The 19,712-nt window shown below is 42.2% G+C and overlaps 1 pseudogene; it reads right to left on the bottom strand.

Moving 5' to 3' along the window:
* Window positions 1-2,095: 2,095 nt before the first annotated feature.
* LOC126141693 (ribonucleoside-diphosphate reductase large subunit-like) lies at window positions 2,096-16,349 on the bottom strand (annotated as a pseudogene).
* Between the last annotated feature and the right edge of the window lie 3,363 nt (window positions 16,350-19,712).

Below are 19,712 nucleotides of genomic sequence, written 5' to 3'. Positions count from 1 at the left end.
CTGCATGCCCTCGGGAAAAATTACGGCTGTAGTTTCCCCTTGCTTTCAGCCGTTCGCAGTACCAGCACAGCAAGGCCGTTTTGGTTAGTGTTGCAAGGCCAGATCAGTCAATCATCCAGACTGTTGCTCCTGCAACTACTGAAAAGGCTGCTGCCCCTCTTCAGGAACCACACGTTTGTCTGGCCTCTCAACAGATACTCCTCCGTTGTGGTTGCACCTACGGTATCCCAAAAGACAGTCGCCATAACCTTTCTGGCTGAAGGAATGGTCTTCGCCTTTTTTTGTGCAGATTCTCACTTGGTAACCCATTGTTTTGATTGTTGTTTGGTCTCAGGAGTATAGTAATGTATCCATATTTCATCCACAGTGACGAAATGACACTTAAAGCCCTGCGGATTCTTCCTGAACAGCTGCAAACAATCCTAGCAACACTTCACACGATTCCGTTTTTGGTCAAGCATGAGCAATCGCAGAACCCATCTTGCGGATAGCTTTCTCATGTCCAAATGTTTATGCAAAATATTATGTACCCATTCATTTGAGATGCCCACAGCACTAGTAATCTCACACACCTTATCTCTTCTGTCATCCATCTCCATATCATGGATTTTATCAATGATTTCTGAAGTCGTAACCTCCACATTGCGTCCAGAACGTTCGGCATCACTTGTGCCCATACGGCCACTCCAAAAATTTTGAAACCCCCTTATAAACTGTTCTAATCGAAGGTGCAGAATCACCGTAATGTTTATCAAGCTTCTCTTTAGTCTCCTGAGGTGTTTTGCCTTATATAAAGTAATGTTTAATTACCACACGAAATTCTTTTTCGTCATTTTTTGACAATCACTTGACTTCCTTGACACACACAAATGCTAAACGCAAGGAAATAGACCAATATGGCAGAAACTTTGTGTGCATTCTTTCCAAAGATGCTACTAACTTGATACGCGCCATTGGTGCAATCTCTCGGACTTTTCAATTGCCCCTCGTATTCACATTCACAGTTTTTTTTCCCCCCTTATGTTCTGCCAACAGTTAGTTTTCTGGCAAACCATCAAAGGAAGTTTGAATCCTCTCCACTTCACTGTAGCAAGCAGAAAGCTTCTGTCTATTTGTGTTGTTGACAGGATTTCCATGACCAATGGGATGGTGTGAAGAGAGTGCAATGTTGCTGATACAAAAGTATACTACAGCGGAAGTGCTGAAGCAAAATGAAAATATGATTGGTCAAAATTTGCAAAACACTTAAAAATACCCTACTGGAGATTTGAGAAAGATGATAATATTATTAGATACTTGCATCAGGCATGAATGGAGTGAATAAGTTTAATTTTTTTATTGAAAAGGAGAAAAACAATAAAAAGATCACTGCAGACATCAGAAACTATCTGATGTAAATCAGTTACTGAAATGCATGTATGTTCGCAGTTGCTAATAACCTGAGTGTAAGTGCTAGCCTCTCTTTATATTATGTTAGTTGTCAGTAATTAGTATTCTGCTTTCAAATTTCCACATCCATTGTAAAGTGAAGACAGCAAAAAGCACCACATGAAATATGTACATTGTTTTGGGCTGATGTTAAGGAGAGCTGGAGTTGCAATTCAGAGTGAAGTACACTGCCTCCATTTATTACATGTGTACGTACAGAGCATACAACTACATTCTCCCTTTCCTACACCAATATGTACATTTCTGTTCACCAACAGAACTGTAACACAGTGAATAAAGTGTAAGTTTAAGCAACTTTACTGCAATAATGTTAGCACTAATAAACAATACAGTCTCTCACTTTCTTTTCCATTAGCTCCAGTGTAAATGCTTATGGGCAGGTGCAAGTCAATGACACTGCACACTACCAAATACTCTGTACATTGTTAGCAGATGCAGATTTGTTTCTGCATATGCAAATTTGCTTCTGTCTGTTCCAGTGTAAAGGGAGCTTTAGAAGCACATGCACCAATGCATCCTGTCTACTACAGGTAATTAATAAGCTTTGCTCTTTCTTTATTGGAGGAGAGTGGACCAAAATAGTGGTAGCACGGGAAACTTGCTTTGAAGAGAAACAGAAGCACATATGTTCAAATCTAAAACATGTCTATAATTTTCCACATGCTTGGTATACTCACTTTGTATAGAGTTTTTCAAATTCTTCACCCCAACAATCTTGGAGACCAGGACAGTTGTGGGGACACATTAAACTCCATTCTTCATTGGCCTCCACACGACGCATAAATAAATCTGGGATCCACAAAGCATAAAACAAGTCACGAGCACGAACTTCCTCTTTCCCCGTGTTCTTTTTCAGGTCCAGGAATTCAAAAACGTCTGCATGCCATGGCTCCAGGTAGATTGCAAATGCTCCAGGTCTCTGCAAGTAGTGAACCAAAGGATGTACAGTCATATTATTTGCCATGACTGCTTATTTATTCACTTAGAAACAGATCAGGACAGACATTACAAGTTTATTGTAATCTCAGTTATGGTAAACGGCATTTCAGGGGTATATTTCTTCTTAACTATCTCATTTGCAACAATCTGCACATTTAAGAAATTTGTAAATATATAATCAAAAATTAAGTGTTCTTTTATAGCAGTTCTCCCCAATTCAAGTTAACTTCCAGAAAGAAAGTTAAATCAATAACGGACAGTGTAAATTAACAAATCAAATTTCCTCAAAGTTCCAATGCCAAAATGGGGTGCACCATTACTTGCAGACATTAGTGACAGTCAATACTAGAGCTTAATTCTGAACCCTTATACATATTATAAGAAACAAATGTGGATAAAATGACAAACCATTATCATGTAGTGAACCGCACTCATGCTGATCTGCACAATCACTCTCTCACAAGTCTTGGTACAAAGGAGAAAGGCAAAAGGTCCTACACATGGAATTAAAACAAGTGAAACCACAGAAGAGCCCAAAGAAAGACATTGGGAAATGTGACGGCTGACCACTCACAAAAAAACATGGGCGAGCCAGACACCCTGTTAAGAACATATACCTAAAATTTTAGGTAACAAGACAGACAGATCACAAAACCATAAAACTCTAATTTGCTTTATTAATCTCCTAAGACTAAAAATCACATTCTATGCCAGTTTTATTTAAAAATTCAGATCTTCTCATGCACAAGGGAAAAGTAGTTTGCTCGGTCTGCTCGCAGCATTTAATTAGAGTAAGAACTCCAATCTTTCAATGACAACATCCATTGTCTTTTGTCAGGAGCAGCTGCCTGTTGTAATTGATGCTGATTTGTGAGCCTACACCTTTGTGACATCACGCTGCCAAGAAGAGTGAACAAATTTTATACCATGATGCCATATTGAGAAACTTCTTCATGTGAGCTAGCATGCAAGTATTTGCTTTAAGAAAAAATAATAAAAGGATCAGGAAGAATATGTGACACTTTCGCACACAGCAGTTTTCCTTAAATAAATGGGGTGAAAATATTTTTCTTTTAACATATACATGTTTTTCCTTTAAAGCACTTTAAGTAAAGAAAGGATGTGGGCGAATTAAATTATATTATTATGATTAAATTTACAGCTCAATGCGTACCTTGTTACCGCCCTGGTCCACATATCTGGATGTATTGTTATATACACGCAGCATAGGAACCAAGCCATTGGACGTGCCATTGGTGCCAGCAATGTAGCTTCCAGCAGCTCGTATGCAATGTACACTAAGACCAATACCTCCCGCAGATTTGGAAATCATTGCACACTGCTTCAAAGTATCATAAATACCTTCAATGCTGTCCTCCTTCATGCACAGCAGAAAACAGCTGCAAAAATACATTTTCGATTATTCTGTCAGCAGATCCTTTTTTCCTCAAGTTTATATTACACATTATACTCAGTACACTTTTTCCTCTCAAATATGCTGTACTCAACACATTTTACACATAAAAAAGAAAGCAGAAGAATGAAAAAGAATATGAATTACACATTGAAAGTCAGTGGCTCCAGGATGAAGCCACTTCGCAGTTAAAGATGTTTACAGATAAAAATTGAAGCACTGAGTTTCAAAACAAAAAATATTTTCTTTCACCATAGGCAAAAGAAAGAATAGGTAATCTCAAATAAAGAAACTCACTCTGCTTTACTTCACGTATCAAAACTTTGTGCACATTGTCTCATTTGTTTACATACTCCGAGGTGACGAAAGTCATGGAATACCTCCTCATATTGTGCTGGACACCTTTTGCTCGGTGTAGTGAAGCACCCAACGTGGAATGGACTCAACATGTCATTGGGAGTCCCCTGCAGAAATACTGAACCATGCCGCCTCTATAACCATCAATAATTGTGAAACTGCTGCTGGTGCAGTATTTTGCGCACGAGCTGACCTCTCGATTATGTTGTATAAATGTTCATGGGATTCAGCCAGGGCTATCTGGGTGGCCAAACAATTCCCTTAAAATTGTCCAGAACGTTCTTCAAACCAACCACAAATAACTGTCATCGTTGTTAGGGAATATGAAGTCCATGAATGGTTGCAAATGGTTCCCAAACAGCCAAACATACCCATTTACTAGTCAATGATCAGTTCAGCTGGTACAGAGGGCCCACCATTCCCTGTAAACACAGCCTACATCACAATGGAGCCACCACCAGCTCGCACAGTGGCTAGTTGACAACTTGGATCCACAGCTTCATGGGCTGCGGCACACTAACCTATCATCAGCTCTTACGAACCAATATCCGGACTCTTGACGAGCCCATGGTTTCCCAGTCATCTAGGGTTCAACCAATATGATCACAAGCCCAGAAAAGGCACTGCAGGTGAAGCTGTGCTGTTAGCAAAGACACTGGCTTCTGTCATAGCTCATTAACACCAAATTTCGCTGTACTGTCCTAACGGATATGTCCGTTGTATGCCCCACATTGATTTCTGCAGTTATTTCACACGGTGTTGCTTATCTGTTAGCAGTCACTACTCTACACAAATGCCACTGCTCTTGGTTGTTAAGCAAAGATCCTTGACCACTGTGCTGTCCATGGTGGGAGTTAACATCTGAAATTTGCTATTATCAGCACACTCTTCATACTGTGGACCTGGGAACACGGATTTCCCTACTGATTTTAAAAATGGAATGTCCCATGCATCTAGCTCCGACAACTGCTGTTCCAAGTTTTAAGTCTGTCAGTTCCTGTGTGTGGCCATAATCACATTAGTAACCTTTTCACATTAATCATCTGACCATAAATAACAGCTCTGCCAATGCAATGCCCTTTTATATCACATGTACAGGATACTACCGCCATCTGTGCACACCAGTATCTCACAAATTGCCACATCAGTGCATAGCGCACTTAGTAATGTGTTGAAGGTAATTTCAAATGGCAGGACTAATAAATATGAGAGAATTTCCAGTCACTACTTACCTTTAGCAGACAATATTAAGCACTGCCAATACACATACATTAAAGTAGAAGTGATAATGTTATCCTAGCTTTTGTAACTATTAGTTCCTTCTTTGGGAAGTAGAGATGGATAGAGTGGGGAATATTAAAAAAGAAAAGCAGTTTTCTCAGACCACAGGGATGCAAGGGATGCATCCGCAGTGAGGACGAAGATACACACAGACGTTCCGTCAATTGTGAAACTAAAGGAGCATGGAAAGAATCTGCCTTTAAGACCCTGACCAAAAAAATGCAGATATAATGACAGATTTTTTTTTTGTTGGCAATCAAGGCCGAAAGCAAAATAATATTCACAACCTAAAACTGTAAGTTAATGGAGTTATTTATTTCAATTATCAGCTTAAACTAAATTTCTGAACATTCTTCATAGTTGGAAGACTAAAGCACATACTAACGTCTGTGAAATACTTGTTACTGTAATTCATGTAATTTTATAGTTTAATGATAAATTACTATCACAATACTTACCTTGATAACTGGGGTCTAGGAGTACCAGCTCCGAAGAGTGTAGGTGAAGCGTGTGTGAAGTATCTTTCAGATAACAGATTATATGTTTGTATGGCAGCATCTATGTCCTCACCATGTATGCCAACAGATACACGCATCAACATATGTTGAGGCCGTTCAACAACTTTTCCATCAATGCGTAGCAAATATGAACGTTCTAGTGTCTAAACATAGAGATTTTAAATAATTCACAATAAGAATGATCTTACGTATTGCCAGTGTGGTGCTGCATAATGTTCACATGAATATGCTGCCAGACAGTAGGGCCTTAGAGGCGTGTTGAACACTGTCTGGAACTTAAACACTGCCTGGATTGCAGTGCTACAAAAATCCTGGCTCAGAGGCGAGGGTTATGTAGTAGCATAATTACAGAGTCAGTTGAGATTCAGCTGTCTTAATGGAAATGCCAGCTATAATCAGAGAAAGACACAGGATCTTGGCTTAAATTCAACAAGTGTCTCAGGAAACTCAACTCAGGTCACAAACCAGGAATTCAGTCACTGACACAACCTGAACACCATGAATGGTTCAGATAGGCAAGGGTGACATATGGAAAGCCACAGCCATGGAAAAGAGGTGGGAGAGGTAATCAGCAGTTATAAAAGGAAGGGCAGTCCCCATGACTTCAGAATGACAGAATCCTCAATGATAAGCTAGACAGAACTACTGTCCCAGGAACAACAATCTGGCAACACACCATGAGAACATTATGCAATCCATAGTAAAAATTACAACATTTACAAAAACACACAAGGAATTTAACATAGACCTACAAGGAATTTAACATAGACCTTTACTATAGTCTACAAACAAGTAACACATAAGGGAAATGTCAGCACTGAGACACTAGTGCTTGGTAAGAAAGCTTACTTCTACTGATGATCCCACACTTTCTTTCCTTGTTTTCGTTTCTTCATTATGGACCTGGAACACTTTTCTCTTACAGTACAGCTATCACCTCTGAAACATTGCTACCACTTCCATTCTTGATACTTCCTTTCTTTCACAACTCTTAATTGTATTATTTATTTGCTGGTGACCAGCCTGCTCTTGTATCAGTATTTCCCCTTGACTGTGCCTTTCACAGCCAGCTTAACTGCTTCAGGATACCATAGCACATGTCCCACTAACCCATCCCTTCTGCTGTGCATCTTTCAAACACTTCAATCCTCACATATCCTTTCCATTAGTGCTTCACTTTGTATCTTATCGGTGAAATTGATCCTTAAAATTCTTTGGTAAACTTACATGATTTAATTCATTTGGCCCTTATGGGGACATAGGGCACCCAGGATAACTTGCCATCCACGTTTGTCTTTATCCATTTCCCACGGTTCCATGCAGGTCTTGCCAACTCTCCTTGCTTCCCCATTCACCACTTTCTTCCATGTATCTCTAAGATCAGCCTCACTTCCTTGTTCCTTGGAGATACCATTCCAATGCCTTCCTCCCAACTGCTCTGTCTGGCTTTCTCAATGTGTGCTCTGGCCACCTCCACTTTCTCTCTCATTCTGTTCTTCTACAGGAATCTGGCTCGTTTTTCTTGAGAGAGCTTTGTTCCACATTTTTTCTGGGCACAGGATATTCATTATGTGCCGGAGACACGTATTTATGGAACTCTGTAACTATGATGTTCTGTTCTTGTCTACTTACCAACTTTCACTGGTATACAGACGGACTGGACTTGTATTAAAAATACAGATCTTAGTTTTTTCACATCACAATCCAGATACATGAATGAATTGATAATCTCCCCCTCCTGCTCCCCTACACACAGCGACACTTCCACGTTCCCAGAATTTACTCTCACTTCCTTTGTTTGACTTATATATCTTCAATTCAGCAGTCTCTGCTTCTTTTTTCAGTGAATTCATGGATTCCTCATCTCCTGACTGCTGTGACTCTTCTCACAACAAAGTCATAGACCAGTAGAAAGTGTTTTGTAACAAAATATAAAACTGCCGGACTCCAGTTGGCATCTTACTGGCTCTGCGAGGTTTCCCTTGTGGAACACAGAACATCTGTAGCCATTATACAGATCTCTCATGTTTGGAACATGTTGTCGTATACTAAACTTCTGCGACACCTGTCACACACTTTATGTTTCATAGACTTTAAGGCCTTTTCAAAACCAATGAATACCACACATGGTTGCCTGGAATTCTTTGCTTTGTTTTAATATGACCCTAAGAGAGAGAAGAAACTTTAATAGTTGTACATGTTACATATAACTGCATGTACAAAGTACACTTGTTCTAAATTGAAGAAATGAAGGACAAAAATAAGATATACACAGCTCTTTTAATTCACTGCTCACATGTGAAATTGAGCAAAAATTATGTGGAGTGCTCAAAACACACACACACACACACACACACACACACACACACACACACACACACAATAACAGAAAAATGAAAAAGGCAGTTCATGAAAGAAACAACACTGAAAGGACACAGGGATGACTGAGCACTTTACTGAAACAAGAAACTACAGAAACTTTGCAACACAAATTCAGATGCATTGAGGCCAAATTTTTCATCCTTAGCATTTATAAACTGTGTCACTGACAGAGGCAACATGACAACCTTTCTGCCTGCCTTTGTATATGACACTATTACCACTCACTGTAGTATTATTCCTTTGGTGTACTGCTGATACTGGTGTGGAGGCAGCAGCCAAGTCATTTGTTGCAGACAGAAGTTAGATTGTGATATAACACTTTCTCCTGATGAAATAAGTTATTTTTGACCAGAATTAAATCTACACATAATTGTAACTTTTTAATTTCGAACCAATCGAAGATTAGGTGTAAATCATAGTGCCATGTTACTTTTCTTACCTAAACTGAAACAATTCACAATCAACTTCATCATTCCATTGAGCATCTCCATTTTATGTTACAGATAGTACAATTTGAAAGGATGTGATTATCTTGGTACACCTGCAACACTTCCAATACTACATGCATTTCATACTGTGTGGTCCTTTGGTTACAATATCGACACTGTTCCTTTATGTTTACCTACTATGTATCCCCTATTGGTAGCTCAACCACCACCACCACCACCACCTGTTTGGAACATAAGCCTCACCATCTACTCCTGTTTTCCCACCACCTTTCAGTGTTCACTCTGGTCCAGTTCTCGCATCCTTTCTCAATACACTCCTCCACATCTTAAAGCCATCTGTCCCTTGGTTTTCCTCTTGGTCATTTCCTTTGTGTATCTATTTAGTGTATCTTCTTGGGAATCCCCTCGCTTTCCTGTCTCCTGAAGTGCCTATACCGTCTTTGCCTTGATGTGTGTACCTTGGCTCTGCAAGGGTTTCTCTTTCCACTATTTCCCTTACTCTTTCATTCCTCTTACTATCTCTCCTCATTACTCCTATCCTACTTCTGAGGAACTTCATTTGTAGCTCAATACTCACTAGATTACATTGGTATAATTAAGTGGTTACCTACGTCTGTGACACAAACACCCCTGTTACAGTACATTAGTACTTGCCATGCAGGTTTACAAAGAACGCTACTACTTGCCATTCATTTTCTTTTGAACTGGTAGGAATTCACAATCTCTTTTTTTATGTATGATGGGAGCCAGTTGAATACCTGTGTAACAGAGTACTCTGAGGCAAAGTCTACAAGAAATTAGTCCATCTCTGTAGCTGAGTGCTCAGCACAGATGAATGCCTGTTTAAGGGCCAGGGTTCGATTTTGGCTGGGTAGGAGATTTTCTCCATTCGGATTGGGTGTTGTGTTATCATTATTTCATCATCATCAAAAACATGCATGTTGCCGAAGTGGGGCCAAATAAGAAGACTTGCACCAGGCATTGGAACACCCACCCACATGCACATCACACAAGAAAATTATTTTTGTGTCTTGTACTGTGACAGTGTAGGTCACAGTTCAGCTGAATGGGGGTGGGGGGGAGGGCATTGTCTGGCACAAAGTGCACAGGGATTAGAAAACAGCATCATAAGGCTGTCAGGTCCAGCACTGGGAGGCTGTGGGAACGGGGGAGATGGGGGGGGGGGGGTGTTATAGTGAACAGAAAAGTATAGGAGCAGAGAGGGGACGTCAGGTGTGAGGTGGTGATAGGACAGGGGATAGAATATGTTGGATGGAAGTGAGCGGACAGTAGGTTATTGTATGTTGGGGCGAGGATAATTTCAGGAATGCAGAATGTGTTGTAAGGATAACTCCATCTGTGCAATTCAGAAAGGTTGGTCATGGAGGGGAGGATCTAGACATCCCAAAGTGTCAAGCAGCCTCTGAAATATTGCATGTTATATTCAGCTTTATGTCGTGCCACAGGGTGGTCCACTCTGCTCCTGGGCACAGTTTGGTGGTGGTCATTCAGCTTGGTAGACAGCTGGTTGATAGCCACACCAATATAAAAAGCCGTACGATGATTGTGACAGAGCCAGTATATGAGACGGCTGTTTTCACAGGTGACCCAGCCTCAGAAGAGGCTGGCTCAGCCTGTGACAGCACTGGGATAGTAAGTGCTGGGTGGGTGGACTGAGCAAGTCTTACACCTGGGTCTCCCCCAGAGAAATGATCCATGTGGCAAGGGGCTGGGATTGGGAGTGGTACAAGGATGGACTAGGATTTTTTGGAGGTTGAATGGCAGGAGGGATGGGAAGGATCTTGGATAGGATGTTCCCTCATTTCAGAGCATGATGATAGGCAATCACATTAAAAAGCACCAGTATGTAGAACACAAAGGGACAAAGGACATGCGCTACAACTTAGATTGAATGATAAAACCCACCCTCATGTATAAAACATAAAACTAAATTAGCCTATGAGGCATTGTCAGTTAGAATTAATGATAACAACGGTAACTGAAGATTCCATCGCAGGGCAGCCAAAGAAGGCCAGGTCAACAAGATATGTGCCACTGTCAGCCGGGTGCTGCACGGACACTGAGGTGAATCATCATGGCACAGGAGGGTAGCCGTGTGTCACCCAAGTGTGGCCAATACGAAGCCGACAGAGAACCACAGACTCCCTGCAACAGTCCCGCATGGAGGTCTTCCACACAGTCATCGTCTCCTTAATAGCATGCAGTTTGTCGTGCGTACTGACGTTATGCCATTCTGTCCCCCGAAGTCAAAAAACCTTGTGGCGTAAGACCGAATGCAGGTCAGCTTCAGAGATGCCCATCTCCAGAAGCGGTTTCTGTGTAGCCTGTTTGGCCAGCTTGTCGCTGGGGTTCTGACGTGACCTGGGATCCTGAGAAACACCACTGAATGAATGGACCGTTCCAGTGCATAGATGGACTCCTGGATGGTCACTACCAAATGATGATGAGGGTAGTATTGGTCGATAGCTTGTAGGCTGCTCAAGGAATCAGTACAGACAAGAAATGGCTCTGAAGGGCATGAACGGATGTGCTCAAGAGTATAAGATATAGCCACCATCTCTGCAGTGAAAACACTGCAGCCATCGAGCACTTAATGCTGTCCAATACGTCCTCCAGGGACGAAGGCAATGTCATCATCAGTCATTGGGCCGTCAGTATAAACCACTTCATGGCCTCGGTACACGTCAAGAATCTAGAGGATGTGACAGCGGAGAGCCGCGGGGTTAACTTAGTCCTTAGGGCCATGTGAAAGGTCCAGGCAAAGCTGTGGCCTAGGTGTACACCATGGAGGTGTACGTGAATGGACCTCAAGTACAGGTGAAAGGCATAGACTCCAGTTCGGACAGAAGGGATCGGATGCAAACGGCAATTGTTAGCCCTGACCTGGGCCGCCACTGTGGGAGATGAACTGCCTTGGGTGGGAAAACGTGACTGTAATTCGGATGCGCAGGAGAACTACGAACGTGTCCAACGTAACTGGCGAGCCTAATCTTCAATGGAGGAACTCCAGCCTCCACCAGGACGCGGTCACCGGACTCGTCCTAAAAGCTTCCGTCACAGTGGTGCACTGGGTCCAGTAAACTCGACGCTGAGGGTGCCCCCGAACCATAAACCAGACTCTCATAGTCAAGGCGGGATTGAACAAGGGCTCTGTAGACCTGCAGCAACACAGAGCGATCTGCACCCCAGTTGGTGTTGCTCAGGCAACAGAGGACATTAAGGTGCTCCTAGCACTTCCACTTAAGCTGATGACAGTAACTAAGCCAAGTCAATCGGGTGTCGAAAACCAGTCCTGAGAATCAATATGTCTCTACTACAGTGAGTGGATCATCATTAAGGTAAAGTTGTGGTTCCAGATGAACGGTACAACTCCGACAGAAGTGCATGTCACCCTTGGGCTACAGTCCATGACTGTGGCTTGTGCATGGCTCCCTGTAGGCCCTACTCAGCAACACCAGTACTGGAGCAGCAGTATGAGATGCAGAAGTCTTCATACAGAGAAGGTGAGAAAGATGGCCCTACAGTTGCTGATAGGCCATTAATGGCCACCAAAAATGGAGATACACTCAATACAGAGCCCTGCGCGACTCCATTCTCCTGGATAATGGGGGGAACTATGGGTGGCACCAACCTGGACACGGAAATTACGGAGTGACAGGAAATTTTGAATAAAAACCGGGAGGGGGCCCCGGAGATTTCTTTCATACAATGTGGCAAGGGTATTATGCCACCAGGTTGTTTCGTAAGCTTTTTGTAAATCCAAAAAAGATGGTAACAAGATGTTGGCCTCGGGAAGAGGCTGCTCGGATGGCAGACTCGAGGGACACAAGATTATCAGCGGTAGAGTGAACCTGGCGGAAACTGCCCTGGCATGGAGCCAGTAGGCCACGTGACTCCAGGACCTGACCCGACCCAACCCAACCGCCGACGCACCATAGGTTCTAGCAGCTATCCACATAAAGCGTGTTTTTACCAGGTCTGAGCACTGGTATGATGGTGCTCTCCCGCCATTGCGATGAATAGTCATTGCACCAGATCCAGTTGAGAATGACGAGGAGATATTGCTTGTAGTCAGTCTGTGGATCCGATCTGGCCCACGAGCTGTGTCGGGGCAATATGCAAGGGCACTGAGAAGCTCCCACTCTGTAAATGGGGCATTATAGGGTTCACTGTGGCATTTAGTGAATGAGAGGACTTTCCCTTCCATCCGTCGTTTGAGAGTGTGAAAGGCCGGGGGGGGGGGGGGGGGGGGAGGGGGGGGGGGCCTAATTCTCTGATGCAGAGGCTCGAGGTTCACTGCATACTGAGTTCAGGACATCGACATGAACTCTACCTGACATACTATAATAGTCGCTACAATTCCTGTAATATCCCAGATAGCCGCGGAGGGCAGCGGCCTGCATTGCCAGGAACCAGGTTTCCTGGTGGGCAATGCAGAAAGCAGGTGTAAAGCTTAACAGTTGCCGTAGCTCAGCTAGGTGGTCAAAAAAACCACAGCATTTCCACTGGAGGATGACGTTTAGGCACGAAGTGTGCAAGGAGGCAGGTTATGCCTCAGAGTCACCTGCTGCCACCGATTGAGTATTTCTATCCATGGTGTATGAGGCATCAGTGAGATCCAGGTCCTCAGGAGACGCTAAGATCTCCACATCACCCTCAGATGCAGAATTGGTAGGGAGTGGTGGTGTTGGGGCCACCAGAGGGTCCTGTTTCTTAGCAGACTACTACTTTGTTTGCTTGGTCTCTCACTTCACTTCACTTTAGGGGCTTGCTGGGAAGACTTCTCAGAAGCAGCTTCAGGCTTGGAGGAGGACTGTGAGGCTCTTCGTCCAGCAGCCTTTGGCTCCTTTAGCCACTGGCGAGTGTCCGCTGTGGCATTAGTGGAGACCTCGGGAGAGATGGTCCCAAGGGACCCCTTCCACACGAGAGGAGCTGGAGGAGGCTGTTGCTTCTCTGGCAGGGGAGAGAGGAATGATGTCCCCTGCATTTGGGGAGCCTTGCTCCCGAATTAGGTGCTTTGGGAGCAACGGAGGAAGATTTGCCCTCTACCACCAAGGGGGCAGATGCATTCTTGCGGCCCAGGGGGCCCACTGTTCGTGGCACAGAGTGAGGTCCCACTGGCACTTGGGACAGCGGTGGTGCAGTAGCAGCAGCATAAGTCAATGTTAACCGAATGGGGTGTAATCTTTAAAATTTACATTTAGCCTCTTGGTAAGTCATAATTTTCCGCTCTTTTCAGAGTTCTGGGCAGTCTGGCAAGCACAAGGTGTCGAGCTTTCCACAGTTGATGCAAGTGGGAGGAGGCCCACGTGGGGTATCTGACTACCGTGTATGTCCGCAGTCTCGACTTGTGGCACTGGAAGTGCAGCGGGAAGACGTGACCAAACTTCCACCACTTAAAGCGCTGCATAGGGGGAAGGACGTATGGTCTAACGTCACAGCGGTAAACCATAACCTTGACCTTTTCAGACAATAATCACCCTCAAAGGCCAAGATGAAGGCACCGGTAGCAAACCTCTTGTCTTTGGGTCCCCTGTATACATGCCGGGTGAAATGAACAACTCGTCGTTCTAAATTGGCGTGGAGCTCGTTGTTGGACTGTAAAAGGAGATTGCGATTGGGTATATGATGGCCCCCACCACAACAGGCTTGCTACTGTGCTGGATATTGGGTGCAGAGAAATCCAATATTGTCATGGAGGTGAAAGAGGGCAGGAGACAATGGAAAAAGATGAAATACCCTGGGAAGTGTCCTCACCCAAATAGTTGAATTGCAGGTGGAGAAGCTAAGCCATGATAAGAGATTCAGGAGACAGAATCTAATGGCACTATGGACAAATTGTGCACCACTTAAGGTGTCCTTCCCCATATGGCCCGCACTTCTGCAAAGTGGCAGGTCAAACCACAAAATTGGACCTGAATGTATAGGGCCGAAAAGTGAGGGACTCATTTTAGTCGCCTCTTATGACAGGCAGGAATACCTCAGGCCTATTCTAATCCCCGGACGTGCAGGTGGGAGAGAATTTGGCATATGATAAGCTGCCCTAACAATCAACTTGGTCATGTAGTGGTGTACTGCACGCAGATGAGACCATTGATATAGTGTGGCTCGGATGTTAGAGTGTGTGCGGTTTCAACCGCCCCCCCCCCTCCCCACTCCACCCAACATTTTCCGCCCTCTGTCCTATCACCTCCTCCCAACTGACATCCCTCATCCTCATTGTGAATCGCTCTCTGCCAGTGAACTCACAGGTATTTTCCTCCCTTTTTCTGCTCACCATTCACCACCCTCCTTCCACCTTTTCCCCACAGCCTCAAGCCGCGCCTGGCAGCCTTGCTTGCCACCTTTTAGTCCATGCGTGCTCCGCCTGACAGCATTCATCTCTCCCCACCCGTACCCTCTACTTTCCCCAACTCACTCCTGACTGCTGCTTTAGTTCAAGTCAACAGCTGAGACAGCAGTCATTACGCGAGAGGTGTGTGCTTGTGTGAATATGTGTGCATTTTCCATTCTTGTCTGAAGAAAGCTTTGGCCAAAAGCTCCAGTGTGCAACAGTCTTCTCAGTAACCAGATCTAGAATCAACCTTTTGCCTTATGCTAAGAGCTACAATCCACACCATATGATGCAGGGTGCAGAAGAGACTATTATCCAGTGGAACATGACTAACAATTCAGACAAAACCCACCTTCAGTCATCTTCCCTGCATGTCTACATTCTTAGGTTAAACAGAGTCATTTCCAGCAACTGCGCAGTGGTTTACCAGTACATGCACTTCTCACCTAAAACCACAGTTATGATACACCACCAAAATTCTACAAAAATTGTGAGAGACTACGTATGTGCAAGCTACGGAAAGTAAAGAACCTAAAGATTGATTACCAATGTGCGAAACCCTTCTGTAACGAAAGTAAAAGTTATAAGGAGGTCATTTACACATATTTCTTTGAGTGGGGTGGAAAAGGCAATAAAATGGTAAGCTATGAGAAAGCTGCAACGGAAAGGGATGAAAAGATGGTGTAGAAAAGAAGAAAGAAGCAAAAGAAGAAAGAAGTTTAAGACATTGAAACAATAACTATGTATACAAATTAAAGCTAAAATGTAAGAACCATTCAAAGTACAAAAACTAACGTTGCTGTTTTAAGGGGAAAAAATCTGCCAATACTTTATAAAAATTCAAATACTAGTAATAAGAAATTCCCTAAGTTTAGTGGCACTTAAGATTAATTTACCAGGTACCAACATCAAAGAGCAGCCACAAGCAAGTTACAGCTGAAAGCTGTAACCAAATAAACAATTCCAATTACTTACTTATCCCCATGACACTAAGCAAAGTTTAAATACAATACTTGCTAACGAGATTATTTTTAGAGGCATTACCTTGAATCCAAAGTAGTTGTAACTAAAATCTCTATCATAAATTATTGCAGAATTAAGCCTGTCTGCATTTTTCATAATAACATTGTGGTGGAATTCTGATATAAGTGGACTTTTCCTTTTTGTCACAGGATTGACCATATTATACAAATCATCCATTACATCTGTGGGAAGAAATGTCATAAGCGAATCAAGAGAAGTTAAAATGTTAACATAAGGAACTTAAACAACATACTGTAATTATTAATATAATCCTGCAGTGTTTTAAGGAACACATCAAAAAGCATTCTAATGTGTTCCAGTACACTTTAAATTTTGTTCCTGAAATATCAGTAGTAAGTTTACAGAACATAACAAATAAGATCTTTAGTCTAGTCAGGCAGAAACAGTTATACACAACATATGATCTACAACCACGTAACTTTCCTTATTTATTACTTACAAACCATTATAACATTTAATATAGTTACGAGTATCCCAACAGTGGGAAATGAAAGGGCAAGCTCCAAATACACATTATTTAAGTTTGAGATGACTATAGTACACATCAATTATAGTCTGTTCAAACTTACTTTAGCATTGACAGCTATGGCAGAAGCAGTAGAGAGCGAGACCACACGGGCCGCGCAGCACATATTTCGCCAATACCAAAAGACCTGTAGCCACAGCGGGCACTCACAGTTGCCAAACCTTCACCCCCATCGCCACAACACTTCCCTCTTGCACTTTGCTGGAGTTTTAGACAGCTTGCTGTCCCGTGTGTTCGCTGCACCCTGAGATTTTGTTTGTTATAGTCTTTACTGTTTGTAGAAGTTTTTATTTTATTTGTTGTTACTGTTAGTTGTTGTGTGGTTTTCAGCAGTACCAGAAGGAAATTAATCAGAAGTTATGAGCGGTTAAGTTTGACATCATTCTCTCAGCCAGTGGGTTGCTTTACGAGGTAAGATGAGAAAAATGGTTTGCACACTACGCGATTGCTTTGAGATTGAAAAACTTAATAGTGGCCCGATGCTATCTATTAACTATGTGATCGATAGAACTTCTCCAAATTTGAATAAATAAAAAAACCCTATTCCAAAGAAACACTGAAGCTTGAAACTCGGGGGAAAAGTGTTATGTGGATAAGTGGATTACCAATATAGATTAATTTGCTGAAGACGCGATTTGTCGTGTTTAAAATTATTATCGTAGAAAGGATCATCTGACACACAGCAGGTTAGTCATCCTTAAGGAGTCGGGTGCTTTTCAAGGCAGTCACACATACCATTTTCATTGGTTTGCATGACATAGGATTTCATTTGGACATTTCTGTCACAGTATAGTGTAAAGGGAAGGGAACATATAGCTGCAATGCAGTGCCGACTTAAGACAGATCCGTAACATGAATACACTTTCTCCCGGGTGAAAATACACTTTTTCCGTGTTAAGTGATAGTATACTTTTCCTCGGAACTATAAAAGTTATCAGTCCTTTGAATGGTTACAGCTTTATATACTGGCGTAGAATTTCCCGGCACTTTAGGAAACAAAACATAGGGGGGGGGGGGGGGGGGGGGGGGGGGAAACAGGTTTTGGAAAGATGTCTGATTTTCAGCAACATGTAAACTGCATATTTTCATATTATGAAAGTATAAACTCTAATTCCACCAAATACCATATGTTACTTTTCGAAGCATTGAAAACGAGACTGCGATGCGCTTTTGTAAGCCAGTCATAGCTCGTATCACATGATCTCGCCAGCCGATGACAATGGATACTCAGAGCATAGGACACTGATTTAGTCAGCCAATAGCAACGTCACTGTTAAATAACGCAAACACAGAAATAGGAAAAGTTAATGGTTTAAATTAATATACATGGTGTTGCTACAAGAAAAGAGAAGCTTTCACATCTAATATTGGTCTGAAAGGTTAATAAGCAACAAGAGACGCTAAGCTTTCACATGTAATGTTGATCTTACACTTTAAGATACATCACACAAATGTGCCAGTATAATTTTTAATGACATAAATGTCCGATTTTCTGGGCTCGAACTTATTCTAAATGGTCATCCTCAAAGAGTTGATTTTTAAATAAGAGTTAAACGCTCTGTAATTTAATAAATTTATTGTACATTCTCGCACACAGTTCATCTTGCTTAAAGGAAATTTACTTTGTAAGTAACGCTTTTCAAACAACCACTCGCAGGATTTTCCAGTGACTTGTTAGAAACAGGTTTGCTTCAGCAGCTGCCAGAGAGCACCTGATAACAGGCGTCACTGAGCTTGTGCAGCTACGATGACGCAGGAAGCCTGTATGTTTGTACATGTAAAGCATTAAACAACTTTACGTTATCTCATAAAAGAAACAAGACATTAGAGAATACCCTAAGAGCATCGGAATTTCATGAACAATACTAAAAATGCATAATTTGGCTTAAATGCACATTCGGATGTAAATTTTCTTGGAGTACCAATACTGTATTATCTCATGGTTGGTTTGTTATTGTGGCATAATACCATACATGCTAGCAGATGAAAGGTGCACTTGAAATGCAGCGAACAGTTGAAACTAGCCAATAGTGTGGAATTAAACACTTCATTCCAAATAAACTGACTGCCTCAGCTGAAAAGATTAATAAAAGCCAAATTTCTTTAGAAAACCGACAAAAATAACTTCACTGTTTCGCAAGGCGATTAATGCTTGTCTGCCAGAAAGGTGGAAATAAAGTAAAACATGAAATTAATAACATATTTTAGCCTTCCATAATTATGTGAATGTATTTTAATCCACTTTATTGATAGCTCCCGGCCACAGAAATCTGTTTTGTTTTCATTTGACATGAAACTAAAAGAAACAGCAAAATCACTGAACACAAACTAAGGTCACGTGGAAACTACTCATCTCCCCACTGTAACTCAGAATGCGCTGCGTATCAGCACCAGATCTACGAGATTTCACAACCAGGGCAATACTAGATAGTATTGCCTAATACAAGCAAAACGTTTTATGTTAAGAAACAGCTTCACATTTCATTCATACGCTCCAGCTTCTGAAGCATGAAATCGAAAAGTACTACTACGAAATTTTTACATAAATTTGGAACTGTCATATTCTTCCACGTATTATGTGATATCCCCGTTTCTTCTCCTTCCTCATTCTAACAAACAATTTTGTCATCGTTAATCCTGTAACAATTCCTGCCAGTGTCAAAACTTATTTTCCAGTTAACTTCACTACCCCTGCCACAATCACCAGTTTAGTTATCCTGCATTTACTCTATGGTTAGGCGTTATTACATGTTCGTACAACGCGTTTTCCGCACTGCTCCCAGAATAGAACTTTAGCGGCTGCTAGCCAGGGACTGTAAAACTGGCCCTTACTAGTGTAGCGTTCTCACCAAAAACTTTTTGTCAACATTTCATTTTCTTGGATACACCGAGAAGATAATACATAATCTCTCTTACCTGTTATTCCTGATAGTCGTTTATTTCCACTCTGGTAGTCTGAATCAATGGATTTCGTTAATAATTATAACATGGCTGATCA

Source organism: Schistocerca cancellata, unplaced genomic scaffold (genome assembly GCF_023864275.1).
Source record: "Schistocerca cancellata isolate TAMUIC-IGC-003103 unplaced genomic scaffold, iqSchCanc2.1 HiC_scaffold_741, whole genome shotgun sequence".
In the NCBI taxonomy this organism is placed as follows: Eukaryota; Metazoa; Arthropoda; class Insecta; order Orthoptera; family Acrididae; genus Schistocerca; species Schistocerca cancellata.
Note: the sequence above shows the minus strand (reverse complement) of the source record. Positions and strands in the feature narration are given on the sequence as shown.